At 40.6% G+C, this 26,988-nt stretch overlaps 2 long non-coding RNA genes across 4 annotated transcripts in view; both read left to right on the top strand.

Annotated features, from left to right (window-relative positions):
• Positions 1-235: 235 nt before the first annotated feature.
• On the top strand, positions 236-9,337 carry LOC125696769 (uncharacterized). 3 transcript variants are annotated; one of them, XR_007378520.1, is made up of 6 exons: positions 236-287; positions 2,554-2,620; positions 3,797-3,899; positions 4,827-4,901; positions 7,250-7,395; positions 8,513-9,337. It is a non-coding gene; the product is annotated as an uncharacterized LOC125696769 (long non-coding RNA). The 3 variants fall into 3 exon arrangements; XR_007378519.1 differs by lacking the exon at positions 4,827-4,901 and having other exon boundaries at positions 3,797-3,895; XR_007378518.1 differs by lacking the exon at positions 4,827-4,901.
• Positions 9,338-12,401: 3,064 nt separating this feature from the next.
• LOC125696750 (uncharacterized) overlaps positions 12,402-26,988 on the top strand; it is a 40,057-nt gene continuing 25,470 nt past the window's right edge. Inside the window, exon 1 of the long non-coding RNA XR_007378505.1 lies at positions 12,402-12,810. This is a non-coding gene — a long non-coding RNA (uncharacterized LOC125696750). The remainder of the gene's footprint in view (positions 12,811-26,988) is intronic.

Genomic DNA, 26,988 nt, shown 5'->3' with positions numbered 1-26,988 from the left:
AAGTTTCAACAGTGTTTATACTACAACAAAGTCACCGTGAGAAGTAATTTCTAAAGCACTTCAGATGCTTTTCTGTGCTTGTATGGGAACTGTTGATCACAGCCTGAACCTCTGACTGATCACTTGAGGCAAGCAATGAGTCAGCCACGGGAGCACAGGTGAAAGTAATTCACCTGTGCTACCGGAAGGGGTGGAGCCTGGCTCTACCTCTCCTAGATCCCATTTAAGAGCTGACTGCCACTGAGGACAGTTTTTTTTCTGGAGATCATTCCTTGTGGAGTTGTAATGTAAGTCTACAACTTGTGAGTGTTTCCATTTATTTTGACCATCTTTCTGCCATGATAGTTTTACAAAGCTAATCTTTGTGTGCCTATTGACTGTACAGTTTTACACCCATTGATTGTGCAGAGCTGAATAAGGAGTGGAAAGAAGAACTGGTTTTGTCCATTTGGACTTCAGTTTGTGGAATAATTGAAGAAGTCTAAAATGAGTAGCCACCAATATTGAAATATTTCAGCCAAACACTCTTCAGAGCTTTTAGTTTCCCATTGAGTGACTAAGAGCTTAAAGACTGGGAAGTTTTTTTCTCCTAGAAGAAAACAGTTCCAATTCCTTAACAAAACCAAAATAAACCACAAGGAAAGTCACTGTTTCCTTTTATAAAAGGTATGCTAGAATCCACAATTGCATTTTATCTACTGTTATTATGGAGCATGTTATCAGAACAGTAACAGGCCACAGGAAGTCTATTTGCCTATCCTAAAGCAGTTTCAGTACAAGTTTGTTATGAACTGCCAATATTAAGCTAACCTGTTCATAAGAGACATCAATGATAAAGACTATAATATCTGCCATACTTGTTTCAACTGTAAGAAATTTTGTTCCTTGAGGTCCAACTAAAATAATGGGTTCTAATGGTATCCCCCAGATATCTGGGGCATTCATCTCCTCATGAGAGGAGACAAGGAACGTGATGTGTTCAAACTGCAGCTCTTGACCACTACCTCAGCAAAGTAAAATATTGCCATTTCATGGCTTGAGAGATGTTGTTCCATTTTTCCCTGAAATCTCAAAAATCCTATTGCAAGAAGGAAGAAAAATCCCATTTTCTGATCATCACAACTGGGGAAAAAAAATCAGGAAACAACAGAAAGAGCGAATGTTCTTTCTGATAGTGTCAGCAAATAGAGCTGTGTGTGCCAGAGAGTGAAACTTGCAGTTCTCTCAGATACTATTTGAATTACAGACTTCAAAGAGATACTGTGCAAGTTATTTGAGGCAGAGTCTAAATGCCACAGTGGGTATTATTTGGCCTTACATAATTCCAGCACCTTAGCATTGTAAAGAAAAATGTCAAATCTGGCCCTAAGTGTTTGTAATATGGTGTATTATCCTGGATATTAACTGCATTAAGTTACCATGAAAATATAAGCCTTAACAAAAGCAATTAACACTCATACCTTGTTTTACACTGGCAACGTACTTCATAGATAAGAGCCTAACAGTGGTGTTAGAGAGAAGTCATGTGGTTTGAACCATAATACGCTGGTGGAGTGAAGCCCTTTAGGTTAAAGGGTTGAGAATAATGGAAGAAAATATATTTGCAAACTGCTACTGCTGTTTTGATCTAATATAAAATCCTTGCATGGTTAGCTGCTACACTGGGTTTCCTACGTGCTTGCAATTTCAGGTTGCTATGAGATAAATTACAGTACCTTTGCATTTGATTGCTTGGTTTCATGGGATATGGGTAACATCAAGAATGAAAAAATGTGGGAAGACAGATCAAAACAGTGTTGGCTAGAATCTGGCTAGTTGCCTTTTGTTTTCTGCTTTTAAAATAGCATGTCCATACTTAAGCTAATAGACACAAGGATTATTGCATGCTAATGTGGAAAACTTCCACCTCCACCTACCTGTTGCACAGGGCCTTTTTCCCTGCCTTTCCATACTGTGTTTAAAGCTCAGACACAGAGCTGCTGGACATCAAGATTTGACAGCTTGATTATTGTGACAAAAATGCTACTATGTAACTAAGATGGTTGAGCTAATCAAACCAAAATATAACTGGGTTCTGAAAAGGCTGAAGAGTTTTCAAAGCCAGATCTGAGTTATCTGAATACAACCTTTGAAAATGCAATTTACCCTCTCTGCCATACAACACTGCAAAATTACTTCTTGAGTCAATACTCATCTTTACTGCTTCAGCTCAGCTGAACTCCCTAAAAGAATAAAAAACCTGAGGTTATTCAGAGCTCCAGACTTTCCCTGAGGAGGATATTGGATAATAATGCTATCAGCCAAAATCATCTTTGACATTTTACCATCTAAAAAATTATTTCATTGACCAACCATATGGTAGATCAGATTTTCTGAAGCATGTAAAATTAAATGAAGGCAAGTTATCTTAATATCTTTAATAGTCTAGCAATTTAAAAATAACCTTCTTATGAGTACATATATAACAAATATATATTCATATATTTTTTTCTCTGAAAGAAAGAAAAAATTAACTTCTTACCAAAAGGAAGGAATTTTTCTATTGATTCACAGGTATCTTGGGATTCTACCCAAAAGTTGCTAACATCACTGTACTGGGGAAAGGATCAAAATTTTCTAGGTAAGAAAATTCCTAGATTCTAGAAAATCCTCTGAGAAGAATTTTTTTTAAAACAGCAGTTCTGAAAGATAACTGAACTTTCATGCCTCTAGCTAAAACTGCTTCCAGCCAGTAGAGGTTAAAGCAACTTCTGTGGGCAACCTTCTCCATAACTAACTACCGTGTGGTTTCTTGCCCTGTGTTTGCAGGTTGATTCATCCATTGCTGTAGATAGAACATATGAATAATCTGGCATTACAGTCTGCTCTGATCATGTTAATGCTACAGTAGAATTTAGCACTGTTTATAAAGGAAGATATGTTTTAATTTGGGTATCAAAATCAATCCTAATGTGCTGAAAATAATTATAATGGTTTGATAACTCTCTTAATGCCGTGTGCAAAGTCTGACTGCTAAAGTGCAACTCCTGAGGCAGTCCAGCTGGCTCTGTAACAGGACGGTAGGCACACCCAGATCTGGGTTAATGGATCTGGTTAGATGTTAGGTAGAAATTTTTTCCACTGAAAGGGTAGTGAGGCCCTGGCACAGGCTGCCCAAAGAAGCTGTAGTGCCCCATCCCTGGAGGTGCTCGAGGCCAGGTTGGATGGGGCTCTGGGCAGCCTGAGCTGGTGGGTGGCAGCCCTGCCCACTGCAGCAGGTTGGAAGTGGACTGTCTATAATGTCCTCTACAAGCTAAGCTATTCTGTGATTGTGTGATTCTACGATATATCTCTGTATTACCACTTAAGTTAGACCAGTTCTTAACAAATGAGTTTGGAAAGGGGACCAATGCACAGGGAAGTAAGAGGTAATGTGTTGTGGATTTTTTTCCTCAGCTTTACTTCTTGATATAACATTCCTGTGTATATATATACTTTTCCGTAACCAAAATATGCTATCTTTTTATATTCCACTTTTTATATTGCACTGTAAGTGAAGCAAGGACATTACAGAGAGGAAATCATAAAATCATGTCAATGGGAAGTAACACATTCCTTTCAGACCCGTTATCCTGATGGAAAAGTGTGCTTGGAATTTGCAAAGATTGTCTGGCTCCATGGATAATTTATCATTGCCACCAGCTAACATCTAGGAAAGGCTTAAAACTAACAAAAGACAAGTAATCCATTTACAATAAATAAATAAATAGAATTGAAAATGTTTCAAAAGCTCATTGCTGCTTCTCGTATTAAACAGCTTACCCTGGTGCATTCCGTCTATGGATTTAGACTATTCTTCACATCATTTGCATGAAGAAGCTTACAGCTCTCCCCAGACAGAGAGCGGATTACAAATGTTCGTAAGTCAACAGTCTTCACATTTTAAAGTATTTGCTTATTAGAGGATACTTTAGAAAGTTCAGAATCAAAACCTTGCTATTCCTGTTTGACAAGAAAATCTTGGCAGCCTAATACTCAGTATAAAAATGATGCTTTACATGTCTTCAATACTTCTAGGATCTTCAGGTGCTTTGAATAATTAACATAACATAGCCTTGCAAGCATCCCTCTGCAACAAAGACCTCTTCACACCATCTTCTTGGAAGAATGAGTCAAAAAAGCTGGTATCCACAGGCAACCTATTCAGTGGTTGGTTTTTCTACTCACATAAAAGGTTTTTGATTGATTGCTCTGGAGGAAGACCCTCTCATGAGCATGCTGCCAGACCTTTACAACCGTGAATAATTGTGTCCACTGAATCTTCAGGTCTGTTATCCTATATTCATAACCATATGGTCATGCTGTCCTCACCCTTTCAGCACCAAGTTGCATGCAGTTATTTTTCTGATTTTGTTAAGATTTTAGAGAAGGAAAAGGCAGTACGGTCATGCTATGCATCCTACAGCTCGTCCTCCCCCCTCCCAGCAACTCTGAATCTATGAAGAACTGTTAAGTTTTGTGATGACCAAAGAGACTTCACAGAAGGTCCAGAAAATGTTATGGAAAAATATGTCTGAGCACTCAGGATGTAAGACATGAGACCACAGCAGATTCTCTTCATTGGCTGGGATGCTCCTGGACCAGGTTATTATATTGGAACAGATAAATCCCAGCAAAGGCATGGAGAAATAGTTATGACCAAGAGTGAAAAAAATCTGAGTGATTGTACTTTTCTCTTAATTCTCATTAGAGGCTATAGTACTACAAATACTTAAAATATTTAAAAAATGAAGAAAAAACATAGAAAACCAATAAGGGAAAACTCACGAATGCGAATTGTTGCACAGGTAGAGGCAACACTTAGTCCCACTGGTTTGTAAACTACACTTGGAACAAGAAATTGCAGCTGCATATGTTTTATGGTATGACATTTTCTTTATTGACTCTGGCCTAACTGAAGCGCGGTGGTTGTGGGGTTTGCAAAACTGATTAAAAGCAAGAAGAGAAAATAATGAGATTGTGGTTAGCTGTCTCAGTGAGTGAGATTTTTCCTGTTTTTAGATGATATAGATTGGTTAAAAGACTGTAGGATATATGTTTAAATGACCCTCTGTTTCTCAAATGAACTTGTTAGTGGTTTGGTTTTTCATTCCTAAATATAAGGGTCTAGGAAGAAAGAAATGGAAGTACTAAAATAATCACTTGTTTGAACTTCTGATATAGCTAAACATAGGTTCAAGGTCTCTTATACACCATTCTTTGGTCTACCAGAGATATTTTTACCAGTTTCTTGTTTCACTTGCAGGGTCATGATTTTCTACTGCAAGAGTTAAATCAATACTGCTTTATAAATTGCATCAGTGTAAAAGTTGTTCATGGCTGGGTAGTATATTGCCCTTTCTGGACAGATATAAGGTGCATTACTACACATACCCTAATACAAATATACATGAATGGCACTGTACCATTTTTATTGCAAAAGAATTTTGAAAGCAACTTCATTTTTGAGGTATAAAAAGCTCTTCTAGAATTATTTAATATTTTTTCTTCAAATCTTTCCCCCTTTCCTCCAGCATAGAGTTGAGATGACTGATTTTCTTCCACTGCTGCACATCTTACTTTACCAAATATACGATTTCTTTAGGTCAGAGTTTTTGTAGCTGACTGTAATGGAAACCAGTGTGTCATTTGGATGTTACTTAGCAATATTATGATAATAGAATGATTAATATTTGGAAACGCCTTGTATTAATATAGTCAAGTAATATCTTAGTAGATATCAGTGTAAAGAAATATGGATATAGATGAGAGACAGAGAGAGAGAAGAGGGGGAATCTTTGTGACTATTAGAGACAGAACTTGAAGTCCCAAAGTCCCCATTAGTGAAAAAGGGAGCCACAGTGCTGGAGCCCAGTAGGACAGCCTGGATGCTAATCAAGCCAAATCAAGCTGCTTCAAAAAAGTTTCATCTAAAACATAGTGGCTGTTCTAATACTGGTGTAAGTGACTTCATAGTGCTTGGATAGCTGATTATATGAAAGGGAGAATGACTATTGACTGGCTCAGTGACTGAGTCTGTCCATTTCAGAGGATTGTTAATTATTATCTTCTTAACTGAGTCACCCTCATGTGCAGCTTATCAGCTCAGTTAAGTAGACAGTCTGTTAAGAAACTGTATTTGCTTTTCATTTTTATATTCATTTGGCACTCTCTCCTTCAAAACTACTTGTTATTCATCCTACTTAATTGTTGATTGTGTAGTTGACAACATTAATCTCTCAGAACTGGCCAAACTTGTTCATGCCATGGATTTTTCATGCTGTTGCCAATAATGGATTTTCTTTATTTACCACAACCACCCTCACTATATCTGCATCCCAGGATAACGAGAAGTGCCTTGTTCTGACTGTGTATCACCAGTGATGCGAAACTTCCATCTGGGGTAGGAGAAGTGGATAGTGAGGTGCTGGGGTTGAGTTTTCTTGCCTTGGGTAGAAATGTTCTTTCAGGGCTGATCTGGGAGCCCTTCTATGAAGTATCATTTCATGAATAAAAGCAAATAGATGTGTAAACTCTAGAAGAAAATCGCACCCATCAAAACATTCATAAAGCTGCATATATTCATACGCAAATCTGAGGAAGTGTAAAATTACAGACTAAACCATTTTCCAAATAAGTTCTCTTTAATTGGCACAAGGTGTTGAATTATGCAGAACAGATCTCAACAGAGACTTTTTTTTTTAATTTAAAGTTAATTACTTTATCTTGGTTTGCATGTGGAAGTATAATACTTCTTGCACTGACTTTGTATCAGAGACAGCTACTATCCATGTTATTCTGTTCATATAATAGAAATCAAATTGCATCAATTCCTTAACAAAGCACAGCCGAGGCTTCCCGTAATAGAATCCTTATTAGAGAATCAGATAAAACTACCTTCAAATAAAGGACTTTTTAAAAAGATATTGGGATTTCTTTGTAGTGTATTAGATTGAGCAACAGTGGTATTAGCTGCTGGGAGAGGTAGCTTGGAATAAGAACTGCTGGGTAGAAGTAAAGGCAATTAGAGTGCTCTGCACTGTTGTCATGATTCAATGGAAATTTTTTATAAGCCAAGCTAGAAAGGTAAGAGAGTCTTGTGCCATTGGAAATGCTAAGTGATTCTAGACAGCATTTCAACACTACATTTCTATCCACACAATTCTTCCCTTACAGCCCAGTTTCACTCCAAGGCAATGTCAGTTTTACAAACTAAAACTTTCCTCTGTAGGTGTTGCTGAAGCCATAGTGTGGGGAACAAAGGCAAACTCAGAGGACTCTGCTATGATGGGATTCAGCTCAACATTCTTTCTGTGCCCAAAAACTGTGAAAATCTTAACAGGTCTAACCTGAGCTTGACAATGTATAAAGAAGCAGGTGAGTCTTTTGTTTTTGCTGAGAACAGTTTGCACGGGCTTATTCCTAGCCTGAAATTGTATTCAGTTTGTGTCATGAAGCATGAGGATTGATAGCCCTTGTCATTTGCTCCCAGCCAGTCTAACTGCAGTTATCTTAGCAAAGCACACCCCATTGCCGTTGGACTCCTCTGGAGAGCAATTAATGGAGCTCAACAGCTTAACAATAGCAGGGCAGGGGCAGTGTGGCCACAGCCAGCCTGCACAAGAAGTGAATCTTGCATACTCCATTGCTCTCCATGTCTCCCTGAGCCACAGCTGGTGGCTCTGGTGGTAGCATGAGGCTGGCAGGATGCTTTGAGGTGGCTGGTGGGGTAACGTAACACCATGGGGAGACAGAGCAAAAAGTGTAATTATTACTAGTTTTCACATTATGGTTCCTAAAGTACAGAGATGACTGTAATATTGAGTACAAATACCAGATTGATTTCCTGACCAGTAATTCTATTATACTGTAAGCCAGTGTTACACAGTACAGCAAAATGATAATCTTGATCCAACCCCCAGATACAGCAAACAGCACTACAGGGAATGTATAATAAGTAAGGTGCTAAACAGTATAGTTCCAAGTAAATCTTCTGAAATAACTCTGAAAAATAATATTTATAACAATTTGGTTTTAACACATCCTGGTCAAATCTGCTGTTATCTCCCCCCTTTGTGCCCCAAGCAGCGCACCAGAAAGAACTGTCGTGATTAAACCCAGGCAGATAAGCACTGCGCAGCCATTCCCACAACCATCACAAATCCTTCTTGATGTCTTGAGCATCTTGAGCAGTTGAGGTTGAGGTTCTGGAAGTCTCTGTTAGGGATATCTTAAATTATTCATGCCAGACTCCTCAGCCACTACTATTTATGTTATGGTATTCTTGGTGTTACATTTTCCCTTGTGGCATGCTGCTATGCCGAAGTCTTTCGTAGACCTGGATTTCAAAAGAATACAAGCTTTTCCCCTTCTCCATCGGTGGAATGTCTGAAGAGCATGAGCAACACCCAAAATACAGATGAGGTTAAAGATCCAGCAAGGCAGAAAGTTCCATATTTCTACCTTGCCCTTCTTCCTTGTCTCCATTCCCCAGATAGACAAAACGACAACTCCTTCTCTTGGTTGTATACCAAAACTGAGACAGGAGCAGCATGGTACCCAGCTGTGATGGAAGCAGAGAGATGTGATAAGGTTGATGCTGTACTCACAACTGCACTAACAACCAGACTCAAGAAGAGCATGCCCTTCAGTGGCACGCAAGATTGCAGCAGCATGACTTTTGGACGGCCTTCACTTGCACAGCCTGCATTACTGGAACGGGGTATTGGGTCCTTGACCTGAATTTTCATGCTCTTCCTCAAGTGAGTGCCATGAAGAAGCACAATGTGCTCACCTCCAGCTCACAGATGCATTTGGAGACAGGAAGCAAGTTTAAGTGGAGTTTGGCAGCACATGGGGCAAACTTTTCCTGACAGCCAAAGCAGTGATATTGAGCACTACCATTCTCTGCTGTACACATCTTTGCCTGACCTTATCCTGGATGCATCCCCTTCAACTTACTTCTTTAAAGAGCCTAATAGATTTCCTTTAGCTTGAGGCAGAGCAAACCTCTGCTGGTTTGAACTAATGTAGAAGTATTAGAAAAGATTGGTGCTGGGAATTTTTTTTCTCTCTTCCCCTTTCTGTGCAGTAGGAAGAAAGCGTATGACCTAAATCTGCCAAGCACCTTCAAAGGGAAGGAAGAAACACGTGTGGAAAAGCATTAGAAAGCCACCCAGCTTCCTTTAATTATGATGAGAACGCCAACATTGCTAAATGAATAGAAAATAAACGGAATAAGTATTAAATGATTATGGTTTTCCTCACATATTTCTTTTCATCTATTCACCAGCAGATAGCTTTACAACGTAAATAAATCTTTTCAGATGTAAACAAGTCTCCAGCACACACTGCTCGAGTAGGTGATGGGGCCGTTGTCAGCTCGGTGTGGAGGAAACGACGATCTCCAGCACCCCCTGCAGCATCCTCCCCAAAAGACAGGCTCCGAGCCCGCTTCAGGTGGGCTCCAGTTCACTACTGACTGTTAGTATTTCTTCTGTTAGAGTAATTAGATTTATACGCACATAGAGTTTATGCGAAATACGTTTATGTGCAAGCTTTAATAGCACGTTTCTTGGTTTCATCCCTGCAGCGTGGGAAAAGCAGTATCTGTGGGAGCCCAGTCCCTCACTGAGCATCACAAAGAGCTATGCAGATCTGTGGCAGCCAAGTTCCTTCCTGCCCTGCTGTCCACAGAGAGATGTCCCCAATTCGGTCTCACTACCTTTCAGAGGTCCCAGTGCAGATGGGCTGCAGAGCTGCTGGTGGCCCCCATTACGTGGGTGAAGCACAGCTGTGAACTTTTACATACTTAGAATCAGGATGGCCTGAGCTTGCTTTTTTCAAGTGCAAGGGAAAAGAAAATCCACAAATTGTTCTCTCTGCTAAAATGCCTCGCAGGCAGGTTCTGAGCAGCGCTAATTTGGCTCATCCCCATGGACCTCTCCAGTGACAATTACACAGCCAGAACCCCTCCTGTGTGGGGCATTTCATGCTGCTTAGGCATAAGTATAGGAAGAGGACTGTTTGTACTGTATTTAAATTCTTTGCAGTGCTATTCTTGAATGCCACAAACCCCTGCCCTGCAGCACCTTACCCTTCTCTACCTTTCTGCTAAGTATCTGATGTGACTTTTTTCCTCTGTCCTGTCCTCTTGTCAAGTCATGCTCCTGCAGAGCAGCTGCTGCTGGAGCAGATGTAAAACGGTTCAGTAACACTCGCTAATATTAGCTTTGACACTGGTACAGAGACAAAATAAATTCTTTTCTGGGGGAGAAGCACAAATTACTTAATGCAGCAGATGAGAGCACTGTCCGTGACAATGCTGGAAGAGAGCTTGTTTAATATCTGCCTGAACGGAACACGCATGTAAGGCAGAATAACTCTCGCTTAGCAGCCAGGATGCAGCCTGCCACAACCTGCCCTACTCACTTGGGGCCATTTCTCCTTATCCTTGTGGGATCCTGGTCATTAATCTAGGATCTGCTTATCAGTTTACAAAATGCTGCCTCTGAGGGCCTCAGCTTCAAGGTGAAGTGCTTCATGCAGTGGGCTTTCCATAGCAATTCTAGCAGGCTCTGGCACCAGCGGGGAAGTGGCAAAGCGTGTTTAGATGGGGCAGCTTTTCACTTGTATTTGAACAGACACAGGTCAAAGGAGGTGAAGTTGGCTGGGGAGTAGCACCCAAGCATCGACCCATCCTCTCCTGTTATGCATTTGGCTGGAAGCATGCCACAGCCTGGTTGGTCATTGGCAGGAGGAGAGGTGTCTGCATATACAGCAAAGCTAGATAGAGAATGGAGAGCCTCCTCCAGGGGCATAGAAGGGATTCGAGGGTTACATGCCTTACTCAGCAGCCAAATCCCCTCTATATTCTGTACTGTGAGGCTTCTACAACCAGCTTTTCCAGCAGCCTGGACAAAGGTGGAATTACAGCCAGTGCTATTGTACAGAAATGAATCGCTCCCATCTGCAAGAACATCTCTGTTCCTGCTTGCCTGCACAGCTCCTCCCTGGAGGAATGGATTTACTCTGCCCTCACTGACTTCTCTGACACAGTATTTTGTTTGGCCAGAGATAAATGGGTCTGTTCTGAAGGAGAATCAAATCTGACTGCCATTTTCCATGTGTACCAGCCCCAATAGGAGATTTTACCTAACTCCAAATCTCAGGTGGAAGAGGGATTATTCACTGATGGGATGACCTAGTATGCAAATTATTATGTTCCTGACCTGGAAACTCCTGTTGTTTCTCCTTTGTTCTGCTTTCAGGATGAAAGAACTGAAAGCATTTCAGCAAAGTCAGTACCAGCCACCCCAGTGGGAAATGCCATCAAAGAGTCCCTTTTCAGCAGTGCTACGCTGCCGAACGCAGGTCAGGAAATAAAGAAATGTGGCTGAACTCAGGACCTGCACCCACTGACACCACTGGTAATTGGCCCTTTTCTCCTCTGAGTAGCGTGCTGGAGCTGCAATGGAAATCTCTGCCTGCTGTGCAAGTGTTGATCTGTTAATCACTGAGCGCATGCCGGCCCCAGCTGTTAGCTGATTCTGTGGACAATTTTTGCTTGGCTTATGGATCACTGCTGCATGTGCAACACGGAGCATTATATTCAGGCAGAAAGCAAGTAATGAATTCAGCACCGAGAAGTAAGAAACTAAACTGTTTAGATAACCTTAGGCTTTTTCTGCTAAGAAAATCAATACAGCTAGAAGCTTAGAAACTACTGACATTGCCAGCAGAGTCCAGCTACAGAGCCATGGAAAACCCAATGTAAATGACCAAACCAGTTTACTTTCCATATTTTAGCTTGTATTACTTTGCTGTTGTTTGTTGTTTTTTTTTTTTAATTCACAAAATTCCTACACAGTTTGCACATCTCTTAAGATATCTTTGTCTGCAAGGCCTAATCTTTTTAATCCAAAATATAATTTCACAGTCTGACATATTCTCTTTTGTTGCTATATTTTTAGTCTAGAGAAACCTGACATGGAAATACTGTGCTAGCTCACAGTTTCCAGTATAGGTAGCTTACTCTCTGCATTCTATTCACACGTTGATATTCTTGCTGCAATGGCCGACAAGGGTGCTAATTAGCAGCTACGCACCTCCTGGCAGGTTGTATGCGCACACATCAAGCAGCACCTGACTTGAATTTAATTAACAATCACCATTTCACTGCTTTAGTATTTGTTTTGCAGTAATACCAAGAGACCCCAGCCAGCTGAAAGCACAGAAGAGAGAGAGGCAATGATAAATGCTGTAGGGCGCTGAGAGGACTAATAGACCTCAGTGACTCTGACCAGCCACACCTGGGCCCAGCAGGTGTATTTAAGATCAGGCCAGGGAGCTGACCTTTTTCCCCATCTGTCTTATGAGTTTGCTTGGTCTCAGCCCTGCTTCTGATTTTGTTTTCAGGGTGGACTTGGTTGTATCTTGTCAATGACTTCTTTCCAGCCCAGTCTCACGGATGTACCTTAGATTCCTGCTTTTGCTATGCCTCTGGTATTGCTTGTGCAAAAATGCTCCTATGTGTGTTCTTTAGATGGCTCATGGTCTCCATTTGTCACCTTGTGTTACCTGGAGCTGTGGAGTTTCTTAGCACCCAGCTTGCTTTCTCTTATGGAAAGCCTGACTCTTATTGATCTTTTGACAAGCTCCATCAAAGAGGGAGCAAGGGATAAAGACCATCCTTCCTGTCTGCAGTGAGGAAGAGATGTATTCAGCAGTATTCATCACAGAAGACGAACAGAAGCACATCATGGAACTACCTGTGGCTTTCTCATCTCTCAGGTAAGAATTCAAGGAGAGAAATGGTTGTGTACAACCTATTAGCAGTCAGATAAGATATAGCCATGGCATGGAGCTAAGGACAGCAGTACTTGCTGTGCACCAATCTCTGATTGTTATCTCATGACTTTTACTTAGACTCACATTTGTCTTCTTCTGGGCCAAAATTGGAGTACAGGCCGTTTCATGAGCGTGTCTCAGACAAGAGCTCTAGAAGAACTTGATGTAGGAGTCCCTTTTTGGGTATATCCAGAGATGTCAGAGTGCTAACAGGAGTTGTGCTGAGCTCACCCCCGATTTTTGCCTGGCCTGTGAAGCAAGGCATGTGCTCCTTGTTTTCAGTCATTGCTACCTACTGTGAGGCTGTACCACTGAGCAGTGCAGATATGCCCTTAAGTGTGTGATGACATTCAGAAATAATTCTCGTTAAAGGAGGAGGAAAAGCACCAGAGAAAAAGAGTTCTTTTTAAGTAAATAACAAAGGGCTCTAATCTTTGGAGGCAGTTTGTTCCCTGCGTGTTTTAAAGCTTACGCTGCAGAAAGATGATGCCAATTGCTGCAAAGTGCTCCTTTTATTTATTTTTTTTTTAATCTTGGGAAGGGACTGAAGACAGAATTGCTCAGTAGAAGAAGTATCTTCAGGCCCTGAAGAGTCAGAAAGCAGTGAGATCACTTTCCTTTGCATATTTTATATGTCAAACGGCTACCAGTCTCTGTTAGCCTTAGAAACTATCAGAGCCTGCAGCAGACAGCATGCCTCAGCCATAAGGAGAGCCAGCTGGGCTGCCCCATCAGGCAGTGCTGCTGAGCCAACTCCATCCCCTAGCACGAACAGCAGGTTGGAGGGAGCCAAGCTTGCACCCTTGTGACAAAGTGCAGAGGAGGGAATTCAAATCCCTCCTGGGGCTTTATTGTGTTCTTCTTGCTATGCTGCCAGCCTGGAGCCTTCACAAGTTCTGTGAACCCAGGTGGAAATACTGTGTGAAACAGCTCAGCGTGCTGCAGTGAATAAAACTTTAGGAGAGCCTTACAATTCCCCATAGGGGCTGTGGATGTACATACTGAGATGCTGGATGACAATGTAATCTATAAAGCTCTCATGTTCACAGAGGCGTTTCTCTGTAAAGAATGAGGCCATGCTAAACAATGGGAGATTAATCATACCTCTTTCCCTTTCTTCCCACTTACATTGTGGGTCATTAGGTCTCAGGAAGGTGTTAATTCTGCCTTTTATTTGTGTAGATAGAAAAAATAGATGAAAGTTCCACCTGGCTGGTGACTGAGTTACATTAAGATCTGTATCAAAATCAGCATTCATTGGTCCAAAACAACAAAGAAACAATGCTTCTTCTTGGGAGAGGGGGATATTTGTCAGGTTAGGAGGATTTTATGGAAGGATTATTTTGTCAGCTCTGCACACAGCTCTTGCTTCTTTCCGTGGGAGCTACACATGTGAATAACAGACAGGGAAAGCTGGTGCTCCTAAACATCTTTCTCGTTTCAGTGATCTAAATACAGCTTAGATCATCTCAGCTTTGTTCTGGGTTGTTTCTTTCAAGGAGGATTTCCTTCTCAGGAGCTGTAGGGTGAGAATTTAGAATGAAGTAATCAAAACTGAACTGATTAGTTCTGAAATACTGTCTTGCTCCAATGCAAATCCCCTGGGCAGGCCTGCATTTGCTTCTATGTGAGCCTGTTCTGTGTCTGGTGTTATTTATTGTGAACCCGTCAGGTCAGCGCGTTCACAACCAGAGCAACAAGTTGCAGTTCACCCTCCTTGCTTTCTTTATCAGATTTTGGTTTATTGTTGTGTTGTTTTGTTGTTGTTTTTTTGTTTTGTTTTGTTTTTTTTTTTTCCCTGACATGCTGCTGAGAAGTATTTTGTTGTTGTTGTTGAGCTGAGGTTAACAGTGGTTAACTGAATTCTGCTCATGTTTCAAGTGACATTCATCTGTGTGGAGGACAGGGCCACCAATACAAGAGTTCAGTGATCAGATAAGCTGAGCAGAAATCAGAAAGGGGAAGGGAGAAGATCCAACTAAGTGTTTGAACTGAGATAACGTTTAGAGACTGGAAACTTACAACTGAGAGGGAAAAAAACTAGGGGAAATTTAAGTGAAAATAGTCCTCTATTTCATACCTATCACATTTTAAAAAACACTTGAATATTTTGTTATTTTGGATATTGTCTTGTCTTATATGTACAATTTAGAACTGGTTCTGAATTTAAAATCTTCAGAAATAGCTTATAAAGACTGAAAGCTTGGAAAGCCTTGTAGCAAAAGCAGTCAATTAGATTATTTCCTTCCAACGGTTTGCAAGAACGGGCACAAAACTTTACTTTTCTTCTACAGATTAAACTGGAAGTTCCATTAAACTGCTTCACTTCATGCCTATTAGGAAGATGGGTTCACTGGTAACTGTTTCCACTGAGGGTTAAGAGACTGTTAAACTCTTCCGCTTTTCTATAACAAATGCTATTGAAGTGTATTGCAAAAGCTATTTTCAAATTTTAAAACAGATTGTCTCTGGAATTATGGTCTTTTACACCAACTTTCAGCTTAGACTAAACTTTTATAGTCAGGATATAAAATTCTGAATGCTTGTAAAAGAAAACTAGGCTGACTGTGGGGTCACGAAGAGCAGTGGTATAATACAGCTCTCAGCCTGGATATACACCTCATCACAGTCCACTATAAGGAGTAAATATTACAATGACTGTTCTTCCTCATGTGCAGCTGTGTAAACATAATCCAGAACATAATAGTCTTAATGTGTAAATGATATTTTTCTTAATGGGAGAGCAGGGATAGCTCACATGTTGCACAAGTTTTCTTACAAGCATAGCCTTAGCGACAGCTGCACCTCCTAATCCCAAGCACTTCAGAAACAGAACACTGGAAATACATCTTCTGGCTACGTGTGAAATTAGAGGGCAGAAGCACAGGGAAATCAAAGTTTGAGCTCTCTTGGAGGTAAGCCAAGCTCCGAGGTCTCTGAAAGTTGATGGGAATGGATCAGTGTATTAAACACTGGATGAAGGACATTTATCATGGATGGTGTGGGGTTACAAAGGTTGGAAAGACAGCCTGCAGGACTCTGGTCCAACCTTCGCCTTCAAAGTAGGGCTAGCAGGAGGGAAAAAAATCTCACTCTATTATGTGGCCATTCAAATAAATGCTACCTCTGCTGAACTGCAAGATTGTAGCAGTGCTTGCTCAGCATCTAGATTGAGTTTGATGGACAGCAAGTCACTCTAATATCACCTCAATACAATTTTTTTTCCCTAGATCACAGTGTAAAGTGCATGTAGCAGATGAGTGAAGATTGAGTCTCTTCAGTCACCCTGTTTCTATTCTGCTAGCAGAGTACATATGAATAGCTGCCTTATGACACTTAATATCTATAAAAAACACTTTATTCATAGGCTAATTTTCTGGGGGGAAAAAATGACTTAATACAAAGTTAGAATGCAGTCTGACTTCATGCATCTCCTCCTGGAGAATGGACAGCTGCCTTTCAGGCTTCAGAGCCACGTGTTTTGCCATCTACTTCCCCTTCTCAGAGAATGGACGAAATTAGAAGAAATTAGTGATGGTAGCAAACAAATCTATTCCAGGGTGAGACTAAAGATTTCTAATGATCCAGCTCATTCCTATTGTTGCAACATTATTACATACTTCGTAGCTAGTGCTTAATTGCTCTGCCACCAATGGAGTTAGCAGGAAAACAATAAGATTAAGAATTCTTCAAACGCTCTGCTCTCTTTAATTAGCTCCTGGCTGCAAGGAACTTGGTGAACTACTGGTGAACTCTGGCTGAGAGTTAATGCTTGTAATTTCGTGCTTTTGAGCAGGTTCACTGGTATTTCCTAATAGTGTTTCTGGCCTTGAAGATGCTGGATAATCTGCCCACTGGAAAGGGTGTTGATACTGCCCTATTTGTTACAGAGATGGTCAGGTGGCAGTGCTGAAGGGAACACCTCAAACTAACAAACAAACAAAAAAAAAACCAAGAAGCCCTGGATTACTGCACCAGTCCTCCTCAATCTACTGCTTTCCTTTTCCATGACTGCTCTGCTTCCAGCCTGACTCCCCACGGAGCCCTCAATGTGCAAGGTTTGTAACTCCATGGTAGTCTTGATGGAGGCATCGAGGGGTTATCAGCATGAAAATAGGTAGAATGAGTGATTAGAAATTTTCTGGAGGACAGTATGACAGGATGAATCTCATGGGCAGGAATTATTTTCCCTCCTATAATCCCAGGGAACCTAGGAGTTTCAATTAGGGCAGAAGTGCTCTGCATTTTCACACATCAATCTTTCATTGGCCTCACATCAATCATTCACTGGTTTGTGCAAATAACTTCTCTCAAACAATCTTCCTCCATCAGAAACAGGCACTGTCATCTGCAAACATGCTTGAATATTTCATTGTTGCCAGATGATGTTTTCTTGTTGAGGCTTTTTGTGTGTTTCCTGAATGACATGGAAAGATAGTCCCTGTGCTCTCTGCCCTAATGAGACTGGAAAGCCAAGGTAAAGCCAGGCAGTTGCTGGTGCTGCATCCTAGAAAACCTTTTCTCTGTGATCAGTGAAAGGACAGACAAGAGGAACTGCAAACAGGGAGCTAGTTGCTCCCTTCTTTGACTACCTCAGCCATGTCCAACCTAGCTGATATCAATAGTGGTTGGGGCAATGACAAGGGTATCTCCAGTAGAACAAACCCCCCTGTAATTCAGGAAAAAGTTTTAGTGATCTGCTACTCCACCTAGGCTATCACAAGTCTATGGAGCCAGATAGGATCCACCTGAGTGAGCTGATGGATGTGCTTGCCAAGCCACTCTGGACAGGCTCAAGAAGACAAAGTTTTGTATCCTGCATTTTAGTCACAGTGACACCATGCAAATGCTACAGGCTTGGGGTGGTAGCTGGGAATCTGTGCAGAGAAAAAGGATCTGGGAGTGTTGGATGACAGCCAGCTGAACATGATCCAGCAGTGTGCCTAGGTGGTCAAGAAGGCCGATGACATCCTGGCTTGTATCAGCAATAGTGCAGCTAGAAGAACTAGAGAGGTGATAGACTCTGTACTTGGCACTCTGTGAAAAAGGACTTACTGATGTCCAGTTTGGACAACATGTTCACCCCCTTCTCAGAGAAGAATATTGTAGTTGTAATTGCAAGTGCATCTAAGATGTCATTTTTATTCCTAATAATGCAATTATCATCATGTTCAGTGACAGTAAACAGCTTCTAATACATAGCAGACTAATTGGATTCAGGTCTTTTTTAAGTGCATCAGTAGATGAAAAATACAAATTAACACCATCTTCCTTTGCTGCTGTGGTCATAGATTTTTCCTTCTGAAATTGCAACAGTTCCTGAAGACATGTTGAATGTCTGTTTTTGCTCTCTGTCTCATCGTGTTTCTTCTCAGTCCTCTGCTCGTACAGTGTAAAAGGCTTTGAAATCAACTGCTGAAATGTGGTTCAGTTTATGGTTCATAAAGGGCTTTGGGAAACTATTTTGTATAGAATGCATGATATAAATATAGGCAGCATATTTATTCCCTTTTCTTAGTTTTAAAACGATACTATTAAGTGGCAAACACATCAAATGGGTAACATAGCTTACTGGAGCCCTACCTAACAAAAAGCACTTAAGTGGATGCTTAAAATTAAGCAGGTGATTTAATCCTCTCTTATACAGTTCTAAAACACATGCATAAGTCTCACTGAAGTCAAAGCAGGCACATTAAAGGTAAGTATATGCTAAGCACTTTGTTAAATCAGGACCTAACTCTACCTATAGTCATATCCATTTCTAATTCTGAAAAACAAGAATGTTGCAAGAGGCAGTGACATCTCAACTTCTGCCCCGATTAAATAAGTTAAAAAATCATGAATCCTAAAGCAATTACATTGCTATCATATTTCTTTCCCTTTAGATTAATCTGAAGTTTGATATGCCTTTCTATAGGATTAATATCTTAACAGCAAGGTAATAGGTAGTGTGACATTTAATCTCTTTGATTAAATTCCATACTAAAACTGTCCTATAAATAAAAGAAACAATTGAGGCAGCCATAAATTATCTTCATTGTTGCAAAGTGATGGATTTAGTGGTAACAGAGGATAAAATCTCATGAGCTCATTAAAAGCTATAAGGGTTTCTTCCTTCTGCAGACCTAAAAGACATGGCCTACGGCAGGCTTTTCCACGTTCCTTTCATTTAATGAGCAGAAACATTAAGAGGAAATAGAAGATTCTGTATGTACCCACCTATTTCGTTTTCTGCTAGTGATAACCAGATCCAAAAAGGGATCCTCTGCCTCGGGTTTTATCTTGCATACCTCCTGTGGACTCAGCACTATATGTCTAATGAAAGGCAATATACTTTTGGTTAATAGCCAGGATCAAATCATATGGGGATCTGAGTCTACCACTGACCTCCGCTGTGACCTTGGGCAAGTCGATGATGGCAAATTTTCAAGAGCTCAGCACTGACCATTGCAGTCAGCTCACAATGTATTAGCTATAGCCATAGTGCCAAATTAATAAGGCTTGGATGCAGTCCAGTGGACTGTGCTCTTCAAAATATTTGCTTAGAAGCATCAAAAGATGCTTATCACTGACCTGCTTAAAATCTGCATGCAGAAGCATGTCCCAAACATCTTAAGGCTCTGCTGTACCCAAGATGTACCTGGAGGATCCATTTCTTCTTATGCAAAACAAGCAGAAGATTGTGCCCAATCAGAAAAACGTTAACGTAACAGGGCACCACCTCATCCTCTTCAATTAGAGAACCATTTTTACTGCAGATACTGATGTCCTTTTCCTTTCAGTTCAGGAATAGAAGTTTTGACAGCTGCCAGAAGGAGAACGTGGACAAGACTTTCATCTGAGTTTCTAGGACTTTCAATGGCTTCTGTCAGTGCATTCATTCTTCCTGTAATCAGTGTCCCTTTGGCCACTTAGAACAAACTGTCACTGACATGAAACCCATCCTCTAGAAAGGACAGCACAGCTTCACACGCTGTGATTTAGGGTCCTATTGCACTGTCTGCCTATGATGTGTGTGGTCTTTAAGGATGGAAATTGACATTGCTTAAAAAAATCAGCCTATTCATGTGATTAGAGATTCAAATGCATGGCTTTCTGCAAATATGCATTTTTAACATAAAAGGCTGCCAGCAGGGAGGACTCCCATGGTGCAGTTTGTAGGATCTTGTAAGAATTTAGTGAGATTAAGTTCCTGTAAATTCCTTGAAGCATCTATACAACCTACAACACAGTTCTGCAGTGTGTTTTGTCAACTGAAACACAGCTAGGTCTTCCTCAAGTACTGCTGTCAAAACAGCAGGGCCTACAATGCCAGGAACATCCAGATTCCTACTTGGTGGGGGGCTATGGGGAAAAGCCTTACTGTGAGTAGTGTGGGTGCTGCTCTGCAGGAACAAACTGAGTGATCTTCTCTGCCATCAGCAGAGACCAGAAAGCTTGTTTCAGTGTACTTAAACAAAAGTACAAGTGCATACTGACCGAAGAATTTCTATCTCTAATCTCAGGAGTTGTCTACAGCCACCCTACCTTAAAACACAGTCTGTCTTTGCAGGGATCCACTGATGGTGGAAGCATGCTAACAAATCCTGTTAAATCACTCCATTCTTGAACTGCTTTTTAAAAACTTTGTTCTGTCTTCCTGAAGTCAATTATTTAAACATGTTCTGTTCTGACCATTTCCCTTCATAATATATTTTTGCTGAAGAAGCTATAAAAGGATAGCCAATGTATTCTTGACTGTCCTGTTCAGCTGTGCATTCTTTGATTAATATTCCAAGAAAAATTCCCACATCATGTAGCTAAGTACAGTTGCTCAAACCTAAGAAAATGTCTGCTTTAAAATTTGTTTGGAAGGCAGTGGTTTAGAATGGATGAACCAGAATACAGTGAGCTGAAACAAGACAAACTTGATGTAGTTAAGCTTTGTTTTTGTTGTTGTTTTCTATTTGTTTTAGTTCCTTTTCCCCAAAAGCACTTCACCACTTACGGGTATATGCTGATTTGCACCTGTAAATGGCGTACAACATTTTCTGCATGGACTACTTTTCTGTTATCTGCTTTCGATATTTCCGTGTACCTTTCAAATCCTCCTGCCATATGGGTTTCAAGCACTTGGAACTAGCGAATTTACAAGGTTCGTGTAGGTGAATGTTCAGAGGAACTTCTTTGTTTACCTTCATTGTTTGTACATCTATTGAGCCAAGAGCCTGAGAGATGCTGCAGACATTAATATTTACTAACATCACTGGTGAAGAAAAACAGTCAGCTTCATTTAGGCCTCAGCCAATTTTTTCCCCAAAATTTTGCTCTTATAGCTTATTTCATCTAAGAAAACTGCTGTAACACCAAAGACTATCACTAGAGTCACCTTGAGGGGAAAGACTTCAGCCTATAGACACTCCACTTTTATATTGGTATTTAGTTTTATATTGTTTTGGAGGTTCTCCATGAGATGTTAAGACTTTTCCCTTAAGCACTGCATTAGTGTATCTCACGTTGGCTTGCTGAACTATTCAAAGGATCAGTCTGCATGTTTTCCTTCCAGATCTTCTTTGATTTATTTGTGTAGAGGATTTAGAAAATGAGATACAGAACAGGGACTGCAGACATTGTTGGCAGTGGTCTTGGTCTAGCTGGAGGCTTGAAGAATGAGTGAAAGCTCCAGATACACAGCAACATATGTCAAGAGGCAATACAATGGAACTGCAAATTTCAAAGTGGGATTGAGCTACACAGAAAAGGGATTTACTGGATATATTTCAACTGACCAGGAGGTAGAATTTGATGACATCTTAGGGTTGACCCTTTTAATATAGACAGACTTGAAAAGAAATATTCTGTCTTTTATGTAATGGCAAATACCCTTGAGGAGTAGGATTGTCAAACAGTGATAATCCTCTGTGTTTATTTCCAAGTGGAGAATTAGTGGTGTTGGGACTGGAATGTTTCTGTCTAGCTAACGAGAGAGCAGAAGTACCACTGTATGTCTTCCCTTGCCATTCACTCCTTCCTCCTCAGGCTAGGAAGCCTGAGTTCCCAATACTCCTATTCCACTGCTATGTAGTTTTTGTTGTTTGTTTGTTTTTTTTTAATCTATCAAGTTCTTATGATAAACAGGTTTGAGTAAATTTTTTTCAGTTCTGTGGATCCCATGAGAGGTGGAAAAAAAGGAGGGCTAAATATATAAAATAAATTATTCATTCCAAGTTATTTACCCAGCTCTACTTATTCGTTCTCATTTACTTCCTTTTACTTAAAGTAGATCATTCATCTTCTCCTCTTTCCTTAAGAGATATTTCGAATGTTTTTTTAATCACTCTGTACATATGAAAATGTAGTTAGATATTACCATCATTCTGCTGCTTGGGAAGCCCACAACTAGTATTACACACATTGAAGTAAATAAACCTCATTAGTTTTGTTAACTCCATTAATCATAGTCAGCAACATTAATGAAGCCTGCTTTGCTGTCAGAGTTGGGAATAATTTTTCTCATTATTAACTTTTGTGGAATCAGTTCTCTGCAAATTTGTCTTCCAGTACTACTATATGCCGTACAAGGTCAAAATTTTACTGTGATTTTTTTGAAACTTAAGTTTACAAGAATAAAATCTTTTAAAAGTATTTTGAAAGGTTATGTGCTTGATCACAGAAGAAACCAAGAATCAGAAAGTGAGTGGGTCAAAACGAAAAGAGCGCAGAGTTAAGCATCCACTTCAGTTGTCATGCTATACCTCCCATCTGATGGAGGTGCCTTTGAGTGCTGGGCCCCGAATCTCTAATGGAAATTAGTTGTAGGAGTGTTGAGTCTGATGTAATGGTCTATACTTGGAGTTCTGAGGAGCTTTCCAGTCTGCAGAATTAGTGTTTTCTGAAATGCTTGAACTTTGCCGTAGTGTTTCATAACAAGATTCTTGCCGTACATTTATAGACTAGGATTTCCACATTTGGAAGGTACAGGAGGATGCTATCATAGCAACTATTTTAATGATATGGTAACACCAGTTTCTGCTTTTGATGCTAATTTTTATTTTCCAAATATCAGACATTCTGTTTTCTGGCATGGGTTAGAATTGGCAGCATCTAAATTACATCTTCCAGTAAAACTTTGCAGCTAAAAGCAGGAATAACCAGTGACATGAAAGAGATAGTTTTGCTTGGTACTGGACTATTCACATTAATACACACCAGCCTTCTGTATATTCCTCTATTTCAGTTCCAATTACAAAATGCTCAGTGTTAAATGTCCATGTTGAGTTTGAGGGCTGATTTAAAGAACAAAAACCAGATGTGTCTCCTGTGTGGCACTGCCTCAGTCAGGAAGCCTTGAGGTGTTTCCCTGGTCTCTGTCCTTTGCAAAATAAGATATTTTTTGTTCTTACATAATCAGCTTGTGGTAAGACTCGGGTAGGGGGAAGAATTTTAAAACGGCACTTTAGAACTGAGTAATTGACTGCCTGAGCCTTTATGTCACATCCCTTTAAACTGCTCTGTGGCTAACTTCCCCAGTTTCTTTCAGCAACTAATGCTGAGTATTAGTTTAATGGGTCATAGTCACTGATTAGGTCATAAATACAGCAATCTCATAAATGAGGTTTAAAACAAAACAACTATTCAGAAGACTAAAACTCAGCACAGCAATACAAAATAGCATGGATTTCTTGGCCCTCCTGTGTAGAGTCAGCCTTTCCTTGGCTTATTGCTTTTTCTTTGCGCTGAAAGGAAGAGCTGCTCACTCCTTAAAGACATTACAAAGTCTTGCACCATTCTTTTTTGCCCCCTTTGTCTTGTTTTGGTTTTGTTTTGGGTTTTTTTGAAGCCAGGAGGAGCAGGGTTGAGGGGCTGTCACTGTGGAAAGATTTGAAATTATTTTAAAATTGTTTTAAGACCACCAGGATCTCATTTGTTTTGCCAAGTATCAGTAATATTCCTGTTCTACAGCAGTCTGGTATGTTGTACATTGGCCAGAGTTTCTAAGAGGAAAGGCTACAGATGAAAGTTACTTCATTATTGCAGTGCTTTATTGAAGTCTTTGAGGGGTAACTAAGGAGGTATTTACATTGACCTTTACAGGACTGGCCTGAGGCTCAAAGCAGCACAGCAATATTCACTGCCAGTGAAGCTCTGCTTACAGGTTTGGTGCTGGAGCAGACTGAGAGAAGCAGGTTGTTACAGCAGTGCCCTTAAAGGTTTCCAGGAATTGATGCCTCTGATCTGATATGCACAAGTGAATGGGGGGTATTTGCAACTCTTTTTGTGTATCTCAGCCCTGCTCTGCATAGATGTCACTTTGCCATATAATGGTGACATCTTATTTAGACTATAACATCTGAAATTGCAGAGCTTTTTTTATATCTTGCGGTCCCCTGAACCATAGCTGATAAATTCACAACAAGGAAAATGGCATAAAGACAGGGTCTTGAAGGCATCTGAGCCCAGCTCACAGGCAGAAAGCAGAGACACAGCTTTCAGAGTGAGCAAGAGATCAGACCGAGAGATATGTCAGAAAGTGTGACCAACTGCATGCAGATGAATATGATGAATCAAGTCCTGAAGCTCGTGAGATTTTAAAGCAAGTTTTGTTATTTTTATTTTTCTGTCTCGGCAGTTCTCCCAACAGACCTCCTGTTGAGCGACAGAAAATCAGTCTGTGGTGCTGAAAATAGAATGGTCCTGCCTAGCCCAGAAACAAGATGATCTTGGACAGTAAATGCAATTTTTTTCATTAAGAAATAATCGATCTCTTTTACTATTTCTGTGCTGGGTGAGTTCTATTATGCTTTCTGAGTTTTCCCTTTCCTCACCTCCTTATCTGCCTAAATCTTCCCTGATTGTCACATTCAAGTATGTGACATTTTCCTACCCAATTCTCATGAAAGCTTTCCAGAATTGATGATCAGGGTAGCCTGAGGAGACAGAGGAAAGAACCTATCATCTTGGATTTTCTTTGGTGGTTGAAAAGCAGCAGTCCCAGTAATTGTACTAATTCCTGTTATATTCCAAGCAGTCTGTTCTGAGAGAAGCATAGCAAAAAGTAGGAAGGAAACTTTCCCAGCATGTGGTTGGGAAATTAATGCATTGACCCTGACCTTGAAGAACCACAGAGTGGCTTAGGTTGGAAGGGACTTTAAAGACCGTTGAGTTCCAACACACCAGCTCTGGGCAGGATTGTCACCCACCAGATCAGGCTGCCCAGGTCCCCATTCCACCTGGCCTTGAATACCTCCAGGGATGAGGCATCCACAGCTTCTCTGGGCAGCCTCTCACAATCGTTGTTGAAGTCAAGTTGCTAGAGGTGTAGAGGTGACAAATCACTTGTTCCTTCATTCAGTGGGGCCAAAGCAATCACCTGGTTGGCTTCTGGAGATGTGGAAATCAGGTGGGATTGGTCCCTTCCTGCCAAGACATCAGTTCCCCACAAGAATTTTCCCCTCAAGGCAGAACCCTCTTGTGCCTGTTCCTGAGGGTTATTCTGTACAGGGCACAGCTAAATGACTGGTTTGAAGATCACTTTTCATAGTGTCTTGGCTGGTGCTTCCATATTTGAAGGTGATCTGCTATCTCCAGGCATACGGAAGTCCCACAAGTGATTTCTGAAGATAAGTCCCTTTGGGGATTTACTTTACCTTGTAACTTTTAGGGCTGTATTCTTTACATCCATGAAAAATGAGTCCTGAAGCTTATTTGGTTCAAGAGTAGGGTCTTTAAAATAACAAAATGTTTGAAGAGTTAATGAAATCCAGACTGTGAGCAGTAGAAGCTGAGCTGTATCTCTGATATTGTTTTCCTTTTGTTGTGGATTTGCTCAGGAAATGTTAGTAGTATCAGTTTCTTGCATTTTGAGTTTTACCTTCAAGGAAGTGTGACTCTCTTAATGAAGCATAATTTCCAAGGACAGGTCTCCAAGGCGGGATGTGCCAGAGAAGACAAACCAGAATGTGTATTTCTTATTAGATCTATGGAAGCACTGTTCTCAGGACTGTCTGGGGGTCAGAGAGGGGGAATATGTATCCTAAGAGCCATATATCTGACAGCCTGTGCAAGATTTTATGCAACAGGGAAAAGAAGCACCTGAAGTGTCTGTCTGTGAGATGATGAGCCTCCCATCACACAGCTGGATTCTGCCTTTCTACCAACTGCGGTTTCTATTCTGCATATAGATAGACATCAGAGGCATGCAGTGTAAATAAGCATGCTATCAATCTACTGTAACTTTATTTAAGGCTTTCTCATCACGCCAAAATTTCAGGATATTTTTGTTCTATTTCAGACTCTGAGCCAGCCACCTTAGCACTCAGACAGGTCTGGCCTTGCTGAATTTAAGTTGTTTGGATGAGCTTTCATTCCGTTTAACATAATGAAAACCAGAGAGTGAAGCGAGGGGATCAAAGTTAAAATGAGTTCATTGTAGTGCAGATGGAGCAAATTTCAGATTTAGGATGAAAGTCCAATTACAGTACGGCTTGATGAAGATTTTTTATCTGCACAGAAATGTATGAGCGAAACTTCCTGCATGACAAAGTTTAGTCATACCTGCTTTATATAATTCCATTCATTAAAAAAAAAAAAAAGGAATTACTTTAAAGGAACATTTATTAAAAAATAAAAAAGTAGTACACTGGGGCTTAGCAAAGAGGAAAAGACAGGATTGAAAGAAGCTTTTCAGCTAGGCAGATAAGCCTGGAAACAGGAGGCATAATGGACTTAAAGATCTGTATGGAATCAGGGTCACCAGTGAATTTAAGGAAAACAAGGTGAGAGGATCAGTCACACGCCCAGCAGAAGCATATAAAGGCTTTTGTTCTTTTTTTCTAACTGGAGAGAAATGCAGGAGGTTCTGTAGGAAAACAGTGTCTGCAGTGATAAAGCATTGTGTAAACCTTGTAATTCTGCGCCTCCTGTGAAGTGTGCCAGAACTGCAGCTAAAGGAGCGCATGGCAGACTTGATCGACACTTTGCCAAGGGAGGGCATGAGCGCAGGGATGAAAGGGTTGCCGTGCTCTCCTGGCAGCTCAGATGTCATGCAGAGATAAAGGTTACTGCTTGTAACAAGTCTAATTTTCCAGGGAGAAAGCACGCAACACCACAGCTCTTCACATATGGAAAGTTTTAGTGGAGCAG

The sequence above is a fragment of the Lagopus muta genome, chromosome 8 (assembly GCF_023343835.1).
Source record: "Lagopus muta isolate bLagMut1 chromosome 8, bLagMut1 primary, whole genome shotgun sequence".
In the NCBI taxonomy this organism is placed as follows: domain Eukaryota; kingdom Metazoa; phylum Chordata; class Aves; order Galliformes; family Phasianidae; genus Lagopus; species Lagopus muta.
This window is presented reverse-complemented; position numbering and strand designations above follow the sequence as displayed.